Raw genomic sequence first — 16,193 nt, forward strand, 5'->3', positions numbered from 1 at the left:
ACGTATACGTACATATGTGCACACGGGGATATGTGGGTGCACTATTCTCACGTAGGTATTATAGCGCGGGTATGCACGGGCCATCGAACGAAAAATATACACCGAATCACCGTACGCTTCTCACGGTAGAGTGCATTTTGACGTTGGCCTTAATATGGAACGTTCGGGAGAGATGTCGAAGGAAAAATTCTCTATAACTCGTGATTGTAAATCACATTATTGTTACAATTCGGATCCAAATGTAGGGATAAAAAGAAGTCGGTTGGATTCGACGTATTTATATACTTTTCTTTCATCCTACGGAATTAATCTACTAATTTTCCAACTGTATCAAAAAGTTCGCGATTTCATTCCGAGGAAAATACAGAAGGTAATCGGCGAGTAGATAATTAAATTCGATCGAAAGTATATTTCACTTGGTTCGGACACATTCTAATTAATCTGACAAAAATAATAACGTTGATCGGAATGAAATTGTATGAAACGAAAATTCTATCGCAACCCAGAACTCGAACGTGCGGTGAATAACGAAAAGGAAATAAAAACTTATCCGACAATATTGATATCGTTTCGGAACGATTGTCTTTTTCAATTAAAATCAAATCCGAACATCTGAGAGATGTTACACGATGTATACCGATCGATTCGCGGCTACGAAATCCATAATTTGAAAGGCTCCGCGGTGTTCATCTGTGCGACGAGTCTCCTCCTAACCCTCCGCGCTTAAATTTGAGCCTGTTCAAATAACCGGGGCAAAGTGTAGGGATCGTCTACTTTTTTATGTGAAATTTAAACATTGATTTCAAGTCCTTAAATCCCATAAGATCGTCTGACGTCCCGCGGTACAGCAGGATGGTATATATGAAGAAGGAGGTATACGCGGTAAATCCGATGACAATGAAAAAAACGCGGATGCCCTTATTCAACCGATTTTTTTTCCCTCTTCTTGCTCTCTTTGTTGAAATTTTATTCAAAAAAATTTCACCACATGCACAGTGACAGCCTTTTATAGACCGATGGCAAAAAAAAAAATCGCACCTCCGCCTGCGGCACTCTTCGGACGGTTGAACACGTGGAATATATATCGTCGAAACATCGCAATTTCGTCATGATAAAATTTTTCAGGTATATGCATGTAAACGCATTTATGTATGAATAGAATAAAAATATATATACAGTATCAATGTGTTTTGTACGTACAGCTCGGATCCTCAATATTTTGAAGCGTGGTAACGATCTCTCTAAATTCTTTCATGCATCAGACTGTGGCTGCTTTGTTGCAGCGCCACACGAGTTTAAGTGGAAGGACGATGTTCCCGACAAGATGACAGCTGCGCAAAGAAAAAGGACAAAATTTAAATAGTATATATAAATAAAAGTAATGAAAAATAAATATTATAATAGAAAAAGAATGAAAAGATCAAAACGAGTATAAATCAATTTCGATACTGCGTATGGTATTCTGGGGAAAAAAATTTGAATATTTTTCCAACACCACGCACCCTTACGACATGTCCAACTATTTTCAGACAATTTGATCGATCGACTTAAAATTTGGTACCAAGATTCGCGCGCGCTTCGAGTCTATCTCAGAGATTCAGTCAAAGTTGAGCATATAATCTTCACGTCGACGGGTTTGGAAAGGAAGAAGAAGAAAAAAAAAAAGAAAATTGAACCGATGTGAAAGTGAAAAGCAGACGGCTTATATACTGCGGGTATCAAATTTGAAAGTCAATTGGTCAAACACCGAGCGTTTGGCAATATGGATGGAAATGTTCGATTCACTCGATTGGCGTAAGTATATTTTTCATGTAACTGGAAATAGACAAGATCTAAGTTTGTCAATAAATTATATCCGTGCACAAGCGAAACCCTCGGGAGATTGTTGGATAATAAAATTGAAGATATTAAAAAAAAAAAAATATGTATGAATTGATACAGGTGTGTGTACGTAACTGGCGTATTTCTATTTCTCTCTAACGATGCGATTTCACGTATACCTTCCCTATAAAACTCGGTAATGCTGAGTACCTATACAACTATAACATTCACAATTTTTCAATTTCTCAGGTAATTTCAACTTTCCAGCATTTTCATTCTATTTCCACCTTTGCTGCACCATGCAATCCATATATAATACATAAGTATACGTAGCTATAATAACGCGTGTATGTGTATACGTACGTACGTATACCTTATATTCATGTATTTTAGAAGCCATCGCGCAACGAGAGAAGAAAAGCGAGAAAGAAAGAAAGAAAGAAAGAAAAAAAAAGATAGAAAGAAAGAGAGAGAAAGAGTATAACGGTAGCTATAGAGTAGCCCGGCTACTTTCGACGTAAAACGTAATTTAAAATTCCTGGTTTCCTGTTCCTAGCTGGCATTTCCCGGGGGACAGTTCTCGGTGCCAGGATGCAGATAGCGTCCCCATTTTACGCCACCCAGACGGTAGACCCTTAGCTAACCCGGCAATCGAAGTCAGTCGGTGCTCCCACCGTTCACCCCGTCCTCCTCCCTGCGCCCAGTCGGGTAGCAAAAGCGGTGTATGAAAAGAACCGAAGAGAAAATAAGACTTTTCCAGAATCTCATCGAGGAAAAATTCTCCCACTGGAAATGGCAAGAACCTTTCCTCCTCTCTTTCTTGAGTCATATACATATATATATTTTTTTTTTCGTCGTTTTTTATCTCTCTATTTATTTTATTCGATTTTTTATACTTCGCCCATTTTTCCTCGTCTCTCTCGCTCTCCGTTTTTATACATATGTATGCAGACGAATAATATATTCTATAGGATAAACCTGTACCGCCTATACATACTCGAATAGCGGCGAGAGCGAACCACCAGAGTTTGATCGGATCGATGGTATAAGCTATTGGTGCTGCACAGTTCTGCTTGGAAATATATACGTACGTACATATCTATGTATATGGTTTATGTATTACATATATATATACAGACATACCCATATGTGCAAGTGTTCCACCAAGCGAGGACGAAACAGATATCTGACATACGTGGATGGCATGTCACACATTGTCTGCATCTGGATACATTATACGTATGGCCAGGTTACTTTCATGTGCACGATTGTACATACCTGAGTTTAACATTCATGTATATATATATATATATATATCTATCTCCCTATGTACTCGAGGCAATCGCTGCCGTTGAGAAGTATAAAGATATATATGTATAATATATACACATATCCCCCCTCATACGTGGACCGTAATAAGCACATTAAATTGCACATGTAAGTGCATGGATACGTAGTTACATACGCAGTGTGGAAATATACATACGCAATAGAGGCGATCGTTATATTGCGTATGGACGATGATGATGACACGGTTATACGGAAACTTGGTGAACCATAGTTACAAATAGATATACGCGGTGTATCGTATGGTCATAACGTGGAATAGGTATGCCGCGGTGTAATGGATGTGTACATAACAATGTGGATGTGTATAGGATAATTATTCGGTAATACACGACGGTAACTATAGCATAAATTGATAGGATCGTTTCCTCAATTTCCGCAAGACCGTTATTAAAGACGGATCAGATTTTACGAATACCTACAGTTTGTACATACGAAATGAAGTGCGAGAGAGATCCGCTCAATTTTCACCTGTGTACACCGGCTGGATATTTTTACTTGTTTTTTTTTTTTTTTTTTTTTATATTCAGTTTTTTCATCTTCTTTCAACACGACGATTAGTCCTTCATTTCTCTTTATAATGGAAATCTGAATTTTTCATCCGGGTAATCGACATCGTCGACAACGATCACGAAGGCGAACTATAAAACTGATGAAAAAGTTTCCCGATTCTACGTTAAAACATCGTATATGTACATATTATATTATGCGAGGCAACCCCTTCTGTCTCAGCCTAATTGCAAAAGATGTCGGAATTATTTACAACCACCGCTGAATGTACACGCCAACAACGACTTCGAAACACTGTGAATTTTTCAACGTGAGATATAAAATAAATAAATTTCATTGCAACGCAAATTGAACTTGATAATGTATCGATTTCAGTTTCTTTTCTAACTCGGGTTGGATTCTGATTCTTTTATTCCGAATTTTTTTCTCGTCAGATATGGCGATTTTCTTTCTTTTAAATATCACTCGCTTTTCAAGTGCTGCTTATCAGAAATTTTCGAACGCTTTGAGCGAGTTACCAATATTTTTTTCCCGGAGTTGACGAAATTATTTCTGAAGATAAAAAACGAAACTAAATATGCAAAATTCTAAATCACTGTCTCTCCCTTCGCTCTATATATACTTTGGACAATACCGTACATCAAAATTTCGTTACCAAATTCAGGAGGGATTGAGAAAAGAAGAAAAAAAAAAAAACCTCCGAAGCTTTCAGGCACTTGAGGCTCGTTTTTTCAAAGACCTCGCCACCATATCCGTCCCGCGATAGATCTAGGGGTTATACATTTCGCGGTGTATAAAATTGTGAAGTGGCTACGTTGTCATTTCTGGTTTTTCCTTCGTCTCGACCGAATTTTTTTTCTTCCTTTTTCCCTTATCGAAAAATTGAATAACCCAACGAAAGGTAGGGAGGTGCTTCAGACTCAGCGTTTATGTATAATAACGCCATGCCTTAACAGGGCGTAAATTTTAAGATAAACGACTGTCTACTTTGAAAAAATAAAATAAATAAAGAGGAGATGGTATAAAGTAAGGAAAGGCAACGGTAGAGAGAAGAGAAGAAAAAAATAAAAAAAAAGGAATTTCATTTCACGTAAAAAATAAGCGGCGATCCTTTCCCCTCTGTGTTTCTTCACCCTTCTGTATCCCCTCGCTCCCTTTTCCGTACAGCCTAGCCGCAGCCGACGGCCATCAGCATCATCTCGAGGTTTAAAAGGTGCCGGGGTGTCATTAAAGTTGCATAATCTTAGCCCATATTTCATTTTAACGCTGACGAGGTAAGTTGCCCGATTGGTAACGACATGGTACAAGCAAAGTATGAGGTGAAACAACGCGAGAGTCAAGATATGTATATAAAACAAATGAGGTATTTACCGTAAAATGAACATAAACAACCAAAGAGTAAGGGAAAGGGCTACGGAGGGCGAACGAAAGAGAAAACGTGAAATGAAAGAAAAAAAAAAAAAAAAAAAACCACCCACTACCAAAGGGAGGTAATGAAGAATGAAATAGGAAAATAGAGAGAAATAAGGAATAGAAAAGAGAAATCAGACAAGATTGGGATGAGAAGAAAGACGAAGAAAGGGGAAAAGGCAAAGGACTTCAGATATTCAGACGACCCTTGGGAATAGGGTTACCTACTCGTGGCGGCAGGCTGTCCAAGTACAGTCATTTCCGTAAATTGTTTCAATGTCTCGAAGGGTTTGCCATAATATCGGTGATGGTGGTGCCGGTCGTGCCTAGCTTTCGCGCAACATTATGCTCCCCCATTTTGTTATACGCTACATTTCCGCGGCGGGCGAGAGAATACGAAGAGAAAGTAATGAAAAACCGCAGAGGGCGGAGACATTAATTTAGACAGTGCCAGATGCGGCGCAGCGGCTCCTCTCCCTCTCCCTTTCCCTTTTCACTTTTCTCATACTCCTCCGATCCACCCCGCACCCTTCTACCTACGTTTCAAACTTCGACGAATTTGAATTTCCGCTATCCGTTCGCTCGGAATTCGTCCATTTTCCGCTCGTCTCGCACTCGGGGGGGGTGGTATACGTACTTATTACACACGCCATGTAACGCGGATCCAAATGTACTTGCGGGCAGTTATGACCTTTGGGAAAAGATTTTTCCAATTTCAATTCGAATGAGAAACACGCCCAGCAGAACTCGATCGCTGTACAGGTTATCCACAGATAACGAAAGAGAACTCTCGAAAGCTCGGGAAGATACATGTAGGTCGGACGACGACGTCGCCGCGGTATATCCCACCCCTAACGTGACTCGTTAAACCAAAAGACTTTAAAGAGTATAAACCTGTTAAAAAGTCGGGGTGAATTTTTTATTCTTTCCTCGCTCTTCTGCTCTTCTTTCTTTTTTCACTTCCTGTAGAATATCGGATCAGCTGAAACTATTACACCTAAAATTACGCGAGCTGCGGGATTATCATTCGGTCTTAAATTTTACAAAATAAACGAATAAAAAAATTAAACGACGAAATAGTGTGCGTCCTATCTTCATTAAAAAGAAGAAGAAGAAGCGAAAACCTGTTTCAAGAAAACTGGTCAGATTGTTCGTAAACTTCATTTGTAACAACAACGTTGTATACGTTATACAATTACTTTTGTGTAATATTAAATGAGAATTCGTGGACGTTGAATATAAGCATATTATGCGAATGAGTTTTCATGCATAAAGTTGTGGTCGAGCAACTTTTAGACCGTAAATTTATGTCCCGTTGTTTCATATACAATACTTCTCTTTATACACAGGGTATACGTAGACCACATGTAAGGAGGTTACGTGAAAATGGTGGACTGAAGCGAAGTTCGGCTTGTATAGGTGTAGGTTAGGTAAGCAAGAAAGAAGGAAGAACAATAAGTTGAAGAATAAGGAGATCAACGCTAAGTAGAAAGAGAAGAGAAAAAAAGAAGGAAAGAAAAGGTGAGGGACAGCTTGCGGGCCTAGGACGCGAGGAGACCTAGTTCTTGGGTCAGCGGTCAATTTCGGTGTGATTTTTCGGATTTGGTATAAAACGTGAGGTGAAATCCTCAACGCGACGTCGCAATCCGACTAGATAAAGCAACGGAGAAAGAGAAGTATGGGACCATAGGAGATCGAATAGCTTGAAACAAAGAAAATAATAGTAAAATACAATGAAAGTAAGATAAAGCTAAAGGAGCCAACGGTCGGCTGTAAGAACGCGCACCGCTGAGACATTTCGACTTTATCAACCAAAGAGAAGCAACAGCAAAGAAATGTGTATATATATATATATAAAAATGAGAAAGAAAAAAACAAAATTGAAAAAATAAAAGACAAAGAAAAAAATCCCCAAAGGAGAGAAACGAAAAAAGAAATGTCGGAGGAGGAGGAGGAGGAGGAGGCACAAGCGTCATCCTTCATCCTGTCACTAAGAACGAATGCCGCGATAACTTATTGCAAGGATGTTTCGGTCTCGTGTCGTGTGGCATCGTGTGCTTCCACGCCTTTATAACCCTGAAAAAGTACGTGGCGCGGTCCTCGTCGTCGACGGTTTAGCTACGCGACCGTTTGCCAGGTACCACAGGTAGGTAAGACGCGACAGATTTCCTCCCAAAGTCTCTTCTACAAGTCATTCGCTACGAGAGAACTCCGACTCCGCAAGCCAAAAGATGGACGGACGTTGGTGTATCTTTTTTCCTCCCCTTGTTTGTTTCTGTTCATCTTTCTTTCCTCCTTTTGTTTCCTTTTTTTTTTTTGTTTTTTTCTTTTTTGAAATATTGACTCAGCCGCGTATACACGAATGCCGAAAGCCGTGTTTCACGGTATAACGATCAACGACGCCCGTGTAGATCTCAAGACTTCGGGAACCCACGAGATGGTCTTCTCTGGTTTCACTGACGAATATCTATCGCCTATCTTCGCGAAGGTATGTGCGTAGGTATCCCTTTTCAAGGGATATATACGCCCGGCGTATTAATCGCTCGGCTACACGGCTGGGTATAAGGATACCCACGATACATGCCAGTAGTCAGAAAATAATGGCACCGCTAGTCGTCCGGGTCTTCTCTACCGTATCGAATCGGCCAGGATACTGCAATTCAATGTAACAGCTCGCTTTCGCTGAGAAAAAAATTTCAACTTCCGCGAGGGAGAAAAAATCGGATAAAAGTCTGAAGATAAGAAATACCATCCGAGTAAAGACAAAGGATAATGAAAAGCATGGGAGGTGAGGGGGGCATCGGAAACGGGGGAAATATGACGTCGGCGACTATTCGCAATAGTTTCAATTCCACTTTCGGAAGAGACAAGTGAACTCGAAGCCATATATAGGGAATATAGTTGTAAGCGGTGTGCTGGAGAGGTGCATTCTTGCGAAATGGTCGTTATTTCAAGTTGAATAAATAGCAAAGGGAACTGTGAAGTACGCGGTGTACGGTACGGGCGTCTAGGTGGTTCCGTGGAATCCAATTAAATATAATTTAATAATTCCGATTAACGTAGAGAGAGCCAAGTATAAGCTCTTCCGGTAAGTAAGCTATACGCGTTTTCCACCCTAGGAAAACCGTAGAACTTGGCTTTCAACAGTTGCTGGCTTGTTGACTTCACCAGTGGTTTCGACAGAGTTGCTGCTGCTACCGCTGCCGCTGCACCTTTCCACTTCACCTTATTCCTTTCCTAGCTGGGCAACGCGGCGCGTCCATATCTACTCCGGGAAGATGAAGCCAACCTCCTTTTCCTTTCCACCTCTCCGTCTCTATTTCTGTCATGGAGTTCCTTCTCTTTTCCCGCATCGTCTGACTCGCCATATCTCTTGATCTCTTTCCCTTTTCCCTTTTCCCTTTATCCTTTATTTTTTTTCTTTCTTTCTTCATTTCATTTTATTTCTTTTTTTTTTCTCATTCCATCCCGTTTCTGCGCTCGCGGAGTTCCTCCGTCTTAGCTTCTTTTCATTTTTCTACTCCTTGTTACTTCATATTTTCTCTTTGTGATCTCCAGAGAGAAACCATGTCGGCCGCAGGCTTTTCTCTGCGCATAACCGACAGGGCGCCTGAAGGCCCAGTAAAAGCAGCAACAGCGGTACCACCACCACCATCACCACCACAATCAACGATGTTATACAACTCGCGGGGGCCTAGAGGCGCCAGGGGGACTTGAGAATGTTGCCCCTTGGTGTCGACCTCATCGCTCTTCCACATCGTACTTATGTTAAATATATGGGGCAGGTAAGGGGTAACCGCCAAACAATTGTAAATTCCATCGATGTTCCTTTCACCCCCTTTTGCCAACACTACCGGGAACGCGCGCCGCGAGGATAAGCGAGATTAAAGAGAAATTTTCGACTCGGAAAAACGAGGAAAAAAGGAGGGATGAAAAAGAAAAGCACACGCACGTCGAATATCGTTGTTGCCAAAAGACACGTACGTACGTACGTACATACGTAGGTACGGGAAGGGAAGAATAAGCGCGCGGAAGTATCCTGCAGGACTCTCGGACCACTATACCCGATCGCGGGCGCCAGATAAATTGAAAGAAAACTTTCCTCGAGTGTTGTGAAGCGATATTTTTTCACCAGACTTTGCCAACTTCGTGCAATGTTCATCTTTTCTCCTCGTCTTCCTTATACCCTCGTACGCGAGGGTCCTCTCTCGATTTATATAACCTTTTCCACACACCCCTTTCTTTCTCAGGAGGCATAGCCGTTGTTAAATAGAAATACGAATTCCACGCTATGTACCTAACCCCCATCCCCCCCCCCCCTCCTCTGGGCCCCGAAAAAAAATAGAAATAAATAAAAAACCTCCCTATACCACCGACGTTACATTTTTTTTCTCTCTCTCTCTCTCTCTTTCTCTCCGGCCACAAACTTCCACAAGTTTTATGACTGTATGGGGATACGTGTTCGGCACATAGGTACACTGAACACGCCGGTATATCGCGTCTGTACACAAAACTATTTATAAGAGAAACAACGAAACGACCATAAGACAAATTGCGTTGCAAAGGTGGTACATCAAGGAGGACCACGAAATAAAAGTAATTGAACGAGTAGATTACCTACTCCGCGAACGTATCAATGGTAGCGTTCCAAATGCGCGATGAACGAAAAAGTACAGAAGTGAAGTAAGAAAAAAAAAAAAAAAAAAAAAAAGGAACTGGACGAAGCCAATGACAATTTAAATCGCATGGGACATGCACGTGCGAAGTTATGCGGGAATGAAAATACTTTAGGAACGAGTTTCAAGAGAACGAGGACCTAATGGTAAGAAATAAATGAACTAATGGTAACCATCGGGGTCCGCGCGGTAACGTCGACAGTCTAAATTTGCGATCAGAAACTGAATGGCCTGTGCAGTCTGAGCATTTCACCGCTGACTATTTCTAGAATGGGTGGATCATTTTATCATGCACAAGATATATAGGCGTATACCTCCTATATATACGGCGCGTACCTAAGTTAGAGTTCCTAGACCGTCGATTTTTTATTTTCTCTTCTATTTCCCTTTTTTTTTTCTCTCTCTCTTCTCTATTTATTTTTATTCCGCCTGGAGCTCGGCCAATTTCGCCATCTACTGACTAGACTCTGTCTTTCCCCGGTACTCGGAACGCGTCTACGTTGTCTGCCGTTCTAGTGCAGCCCCGGCAATAGCCTTATTCTATGAAACTACGTTACTAGAACACACTAGCTCGACTAGACACTAGAGACTGTAGATTTTAGATACCCCAACGATGCAAAGCCAGACGCCAAGACACAACAGATTATCTCAACAGGAGCTATGGTATAGTATGCATAGAAGTGTTCGCCATGTTTTCCGGGATAATGCTATCTGCACGTACGTGTGCGCCATATAGACTCGGACGGGGTTACGTGTACGCGCGACACTGTAAAAAGGCGTACGAAAACCGGAAGTGAACGCGTAAAAAGATCAGCGTTCATTCCATCGTGTACCTCATACACTCCGCACATACCAAATAAAGCTTGATTCGCTCGCTTGATTTTTTTCTTTTTCTTACATTTTCTTACGTTTCTCTCTCCACCCCGCAAAGGTGAAACAACTCGCTAGACGTCAGTCTCTTTCCTTATATTGATTCCTTTTTCACATCACCTCTTTTCTCTTCGCCTTAGCGGGTATATGTGTGTATACCTACTACAAGTCCTCTGAGGAAAACGAAAGACGAACACAAACGTATACGACGTATATCGCGATGGTAGGAACCCAACGTCGATTGCTGGGAGGTGAAATTTTTCTCGACATCCGGAGTCAATAAATAACAACGTTATCGAAATGGATTTGACAGGGCGAGGATATTAGTCTCATTACGTGACATTCGATCCATTTCATCCATTTGATACATTTGATCCATTTGCTCGGGCGTGAGAACGAAATGTGTTCTTTTTTTTTTTTCATCTACCTTTTGTCATTTTCTTTTACGCACTCTTCTGATCTTTTTACGTCGCATACAATTTTCATCACTTGTCGTCATGGATCATTGATACATATTCCAAGGGTGAAGAACCACAAGGGCGTGGCAAATTTTTTTCCGCTCCTAGGTCGCGTTTCGCTGACGCGAAAACCGACCCTCCAAAAGTGACCGAAATCGTTGTACTTGGACAGCGCATTAATTTCAGGCGAACGTGGTTCGAAAATTGAATTTTTCGAACGGTATGAAATTTCAATTTATAAGTATTTTTGGCTAGCTGGAAAACTGAATTTTTCCCCATCCCTTGAAAGGGTGAAGACGATCTGAGAAAACAGAAAAAGGATTTTCACGATCAAGGAAAATTTGAAGCAGCCTGTGACTGTCCGTGTTTTTGAAATTCGTTAAGAACTTTTTCTTCCTTTCTTTTTTTTTTTCCTTTCCTTTCGAGGGATACGCCCACACGCCAGAATTCCCGTGGGCCATGCCCTTTTGGTTCTTCACAGTTATTATTACAATATAAGGTAGACAGATGGGGATAAGGCAAACATATTCTTACGGTATGGGTGAATAATTCCGTCGGTTTACTCATGAATTTGAAATGAACAGGTTAACGAATTCGCGGGGATAAGGAACATACGGAGGACCAAGAGGTATATAAGTACCGGTATCCGGAATTTGACAAAAGGTAGAAATATTAAAGAAAGAGAAAAAAAAAAAACCACGGAAAACAACGAATGCACACACACCCACCCCCGCCAACGGTGGTCTTTCTTCTGAAGAAAATTTCCCGACAAACAATCTGAGATTTTTTTTTCATTATTACTACATTAACCTGACCTATAACTTTCGCCCTTTGTTTCAAGCCTGATTTCTCGGCGTCCTTTAACCCTCGCCGAAAAGCGGGTGCGCACGTTATTTCGGGAGTCGAAATTGAAAAAATCAACGAGTGTAAACCTCGCGCGACTTCGAACTTTCGTATGTCTATAGAAAATTTCTTTTGTTGCCCGCAGTGTGGTTATAATGAGGTACCTGAAGTTTATAGGAGGCGTATATGAATTTTCCCTCTTCTTTTTTACCCTCAATTTTTTAAAAACCGTGCGACGAAGAAACTCCTCGCGCGATACGTATAACCTACCCCGTCTCGCCGCTCTTCTTCGTTTCTCCGCACCCACCGATATTTACCAAAGTCTCCTATCCCATTCACAACTCCACCTGTCCGTCCATCCGACCGACCGACCGACCGTCTGGCGCTCTCTGGGTACTTTGAGCTTGAAATAGATCGTCTCCGTATTTTCAACCCCGAAGAAACCTTTTCTTAGACGGTATGAGACCTATACATATGCATATTACTCGCATCTCATGCCTACGCTTTTTTCATCGAAACGGGACTATGTAGCTTTCCATGTATACGCTATACATAATCCAAAGTCTACGCGCGTTTTATCTAATCTGAAATGGAAATTATCTTAATTGAAAGTATAGAAGGTTTTTTCTACTCGAGTTTTAAAATTCAACGGTTTTTTCTTTTTTCTTTCCCTTTTTTATTTTCGACTCGTCCAATTTCATTGAGTTATTAAACCATATACGTATGCGCACGTAGGCAGATATGTGTACACAGAGACAGGTATAGAAAAGTAATGGGGTGCGAGGATCCTCGTATCTGACAGAACAAAGTACATTATTACATACACATACGGCTGGTATAATAACAGACGATATGAAAATAATTTTTCTTTTTCTCTTTCTTTTTTCCCGCACGAGCGACATTTTTTTGTTACATTTCGCATATACCTTTTAAATAATTTTGATCAGTTCAGGATTTTTTCTTCTTCGAAATTTTGTTACCGCCTGTCATATACAGTATACGAGAAAAAAAATAAAAATATACACCCGTCTCCAAAGACGTTTGAAAATGTCAAAAGAAGTTCGTGAATTCCATCTGCAGTAATTTCAATCCGCACGTTCCGCGAGATTAAAATTTCGTTTGTATCGGAAAATTATTCGCGATCCCTCAAAATATAATTCTTTTACACGAGACTGAGGCAACAGCAACAGCAACAGCAGGCAGCAGCAGCAGCAGCAGCGAATCTACAGCGCGAGATTGGTATTATTAAATATTTCTTTTTCGTTTATTCTGGAATAAGTTTTTTCTTCATCTTTTCTACTTTTTCTCTCCGAGACGCGATTGCAGCAATCCGGCAGCGGGAGCAGCATGTCTGGAGTAGACGGGCGTTAAACGTGAAAAGGGTTTACGAGAGTTAAGCGCCCGCACACACCATGATACCCACCATGACACGGTGGTGATCTATAAAAATACCACGAGATTACCAAGATAAATGATCGGGACGAAATTCGAAAAATTCCGAAAACCTATGTCGGTTTTTCTCGAGCTACAGATGATACGGGCGAGAATTCAACCGGGAGTCTACGAACCACGCGTATATTCACCACGTACCTACCGTACGCGTACACGTACATATGTACTTATTCTATTATGTACCGAACCAAGGCTGCGGAGCTCTAAGGCTGATCTGGCGGAAATAATCATACGGAAGGATCATCACGGAGGCATGCGCGAGAAAAGGGAGAGCGTATTATACACGCGGCGTAGCCATAGGTAGGGAATAAGGTATAATGAATCACTGCCCTTAGAAGGGAGGTATAAGGCAAGGTATATGTAAAATACGCTACGTAAACGTGCGACGACTACGCCAGAATTTATACCGTAAAATCCCACTAGGTAAGTATCTATCTATGTATAAGGTACGTACGTACGTCGCTGTTACCATGCCTGATCGCAGAAGTCTCGATTAAAACGAAAATATTTCCATATAGTATCTACCTAGATACAGTTGACTATATGAATAAATACACGCGTACATTTACACGCGCGTGTATCTACATGTACACGCACATATAGGTATATTTATAATACCTACAGTCGAGAAAGGAACAGAGCGAAGAACTGACGGCGTTAATTAAGAGTCTAGATACGATACTACGATACGATATCCACGGGGAGGAAAGAATTACGAAACCCTCTACAATTAATTAAGGACTTGACGAGGAAAATTCTGAAAAAAAAATGAATAAATAAAAAGAAGGGGGGGCGAGGAAGGGAGGAATCGAATCGAACCAGCCAACTAAGTTGGTGAAATTTCAAATTTTTTTTATCCACTCCATAATTTTATTTATTACTGATGACCCTACTCGAGAAAGAAGAGCAGCGGCTGTACAGATGACATAAATTAGACCGGTAGCGACCGTTGAATATACCGCGAAAATTCGCCTCGGTTTTTCCACAAATTCAACTTGATTGAGATATTTTCCAATTTTTCTTTTTCTCGAGAGTGAAAAAAGTGGCGAGAAAAAAAATCTACGCTTTTTCCCGCGGTAACTGTATGGTAAACTTTAATGCATAAACGCGTGGATTTAGTGAAAACTTTAATGAATGAGGGGCGGAAAAAAGAGAAAGAAAGGGAGAGAGAAAGAGAGAGAGGAAAAAAGGGAATTTTGTACAACGTAGTAAAGTTTGTACAACGTCATCGTGGCTGATTAAACTAGTTTACAAGTTCCTTCCTCCCCTCTCTCGCTCTCTCTCTCTCCCTCTCTTTTTTACATTTTATTTTATTTATTTTTTTTTAATCCAAGGTATATAGTTATACAACACGCGTCTACCCTTCGACATGATGAAATCACATCGGCATCATTAATCCAAATTGGTGCGGCAGTGCAGAGTTACGTGAGTCGTATTATAGTGATTCAAGTTTCCGAATTTAGTATAGAGCGGTTTATATAAAGGCGGCAATGAGGATAAGGAAGCAATAAAGAAAACCTGTAAATTTGAAAATCGAAAGTAAATTAAGTGAAAAACTAATAAAAGTGCGAGAGAGAAAATAAATGCTAAGTTAACCTAGTTTCGAAAAAGTGTTTATTGGAATTAAAAAAATATACAACGTTTTAAAATACGTTATCGACGACCGCGGCGCGGAGGACTCGTGAGACGAAGACGCGATTTTATCTGCGACAACCGACACCTACGAGAGAATTACGAGTCGGAAATAAAATGTAAAGAAAAATGATCATTTCTCGGTATTTTTTTTTTCTTTTTTTTTTTTTTCATCTCCTCCCTAACAAGAGCTCAACACCGTCAGCTCGAATCGCATATTATATGAGTTCCCTACCGTTCGCAGGTTGTATCAGATAATTTAAAACTTTTCAACCACTTGTAGGTTTCCCTACCGCGGTAGTAGACTGATAATTATGTAATATACGTATGTAACTTCGAACACATGTTTTTTTAACGCATGTACATAAGTTGAGTACATACGGATATATGTCTACCTAATTTGTATAAAACCCTATATTATACCTATCCGCAGTTATAATGGGACATGATATTACCGGGTCAATTATGTAATTAGTAGAATACGAAAAAGAACGTGGGGGAGAAAAATAACGAAGAAAAGGAAGACGAAGTCTTACTAATAATTCACCTACAACCCACCGATCCCAGCCTATTTTATTCATTGAACATCGTAGCGTGAAGGTATCCCCATTTAACTACCCTACTCACAAAAGTCAAAATGTCAGTTGTCGCACTCAACTCAGCGAATCGCTTCTTCTTTTTTTTTTTTTCATTCTATTTCATTTTCATTTAATTTCCTCTCGACGACTACGAAGACGCCGGGAACGACGACGACGACGAAGACGACTTTTATTAAAGTAGATTATTAGCTGCTGATGTACGCCGCGGCCCTTTTTTTTTATTTGTTCGCTTCTCCTTTTCTCCAAGAGGCGTTCACATTTTACGCGCGAAAGTAAATCGAGAGCAAATCAGACCCCGACAGGATGTGATCGTCGATTGTGTGCAATCAAATAGTTTATCGACACGTTTTATGGGAGAAAAGAATTCAAGGGAGGTAAAAATAAACAAACGGTACAGTACAAGAGAAAAAATAGCTCTCATCTCCACGCTTACAGACGTGCGGTGTGAAAATTTGTAGATGCGGAAATTTTCTCGAAAATATGATTGGACGAGGAGAAAAATGAAAAGCTCGAGGTACCGAAGTACATCAATAGTGGATTACACGACTAGATGGGCGTACACGCGTGTACATAAT

General features: G+C 40.6%; 1 protein-coding gene across 2 annotated transcripts in view; it reads right to left on the bottom strand.

The window, feature by feature from the left end:
* LOC105692749 (proline-rich transmembrane protein 4) overlaps nt 1-16,193 on the bottom strand; it is an 88,152-nt gene that overhangs the window by 56,830 nt on the left and 15,129 nt on the right. Inside the window, exon 2 of one of the 2 annotated variants that reach the window (XM_012412168.3) lies at nt 1,201-1,331. The exons of the other annotated variant lie outside the window; for it this stretch is intronic. The gene's annotated coding sequence lies outside the window, so the exon portion shown is untranslated. The remainder of the gene's footprint in view (nt 1-1,200; nt 1,332-16,193) is intronic. 2 annotated transcript variants of the gene reach the window in all.

This window comes from Athalia rosae, chromosome 4 (assembly GCF_917208135.1).
Source record: "Athalia rosae chromosome 4, iyAthRosa1.1, whole genome shotgun sequence".
Taxonomy (NCBI): domain Eukaryota; kingdom Metazoa; phylum Arthropoda; class Insecta; order Hymenoptera; family Athaliidae; genus Athalia; species Athalia rosae.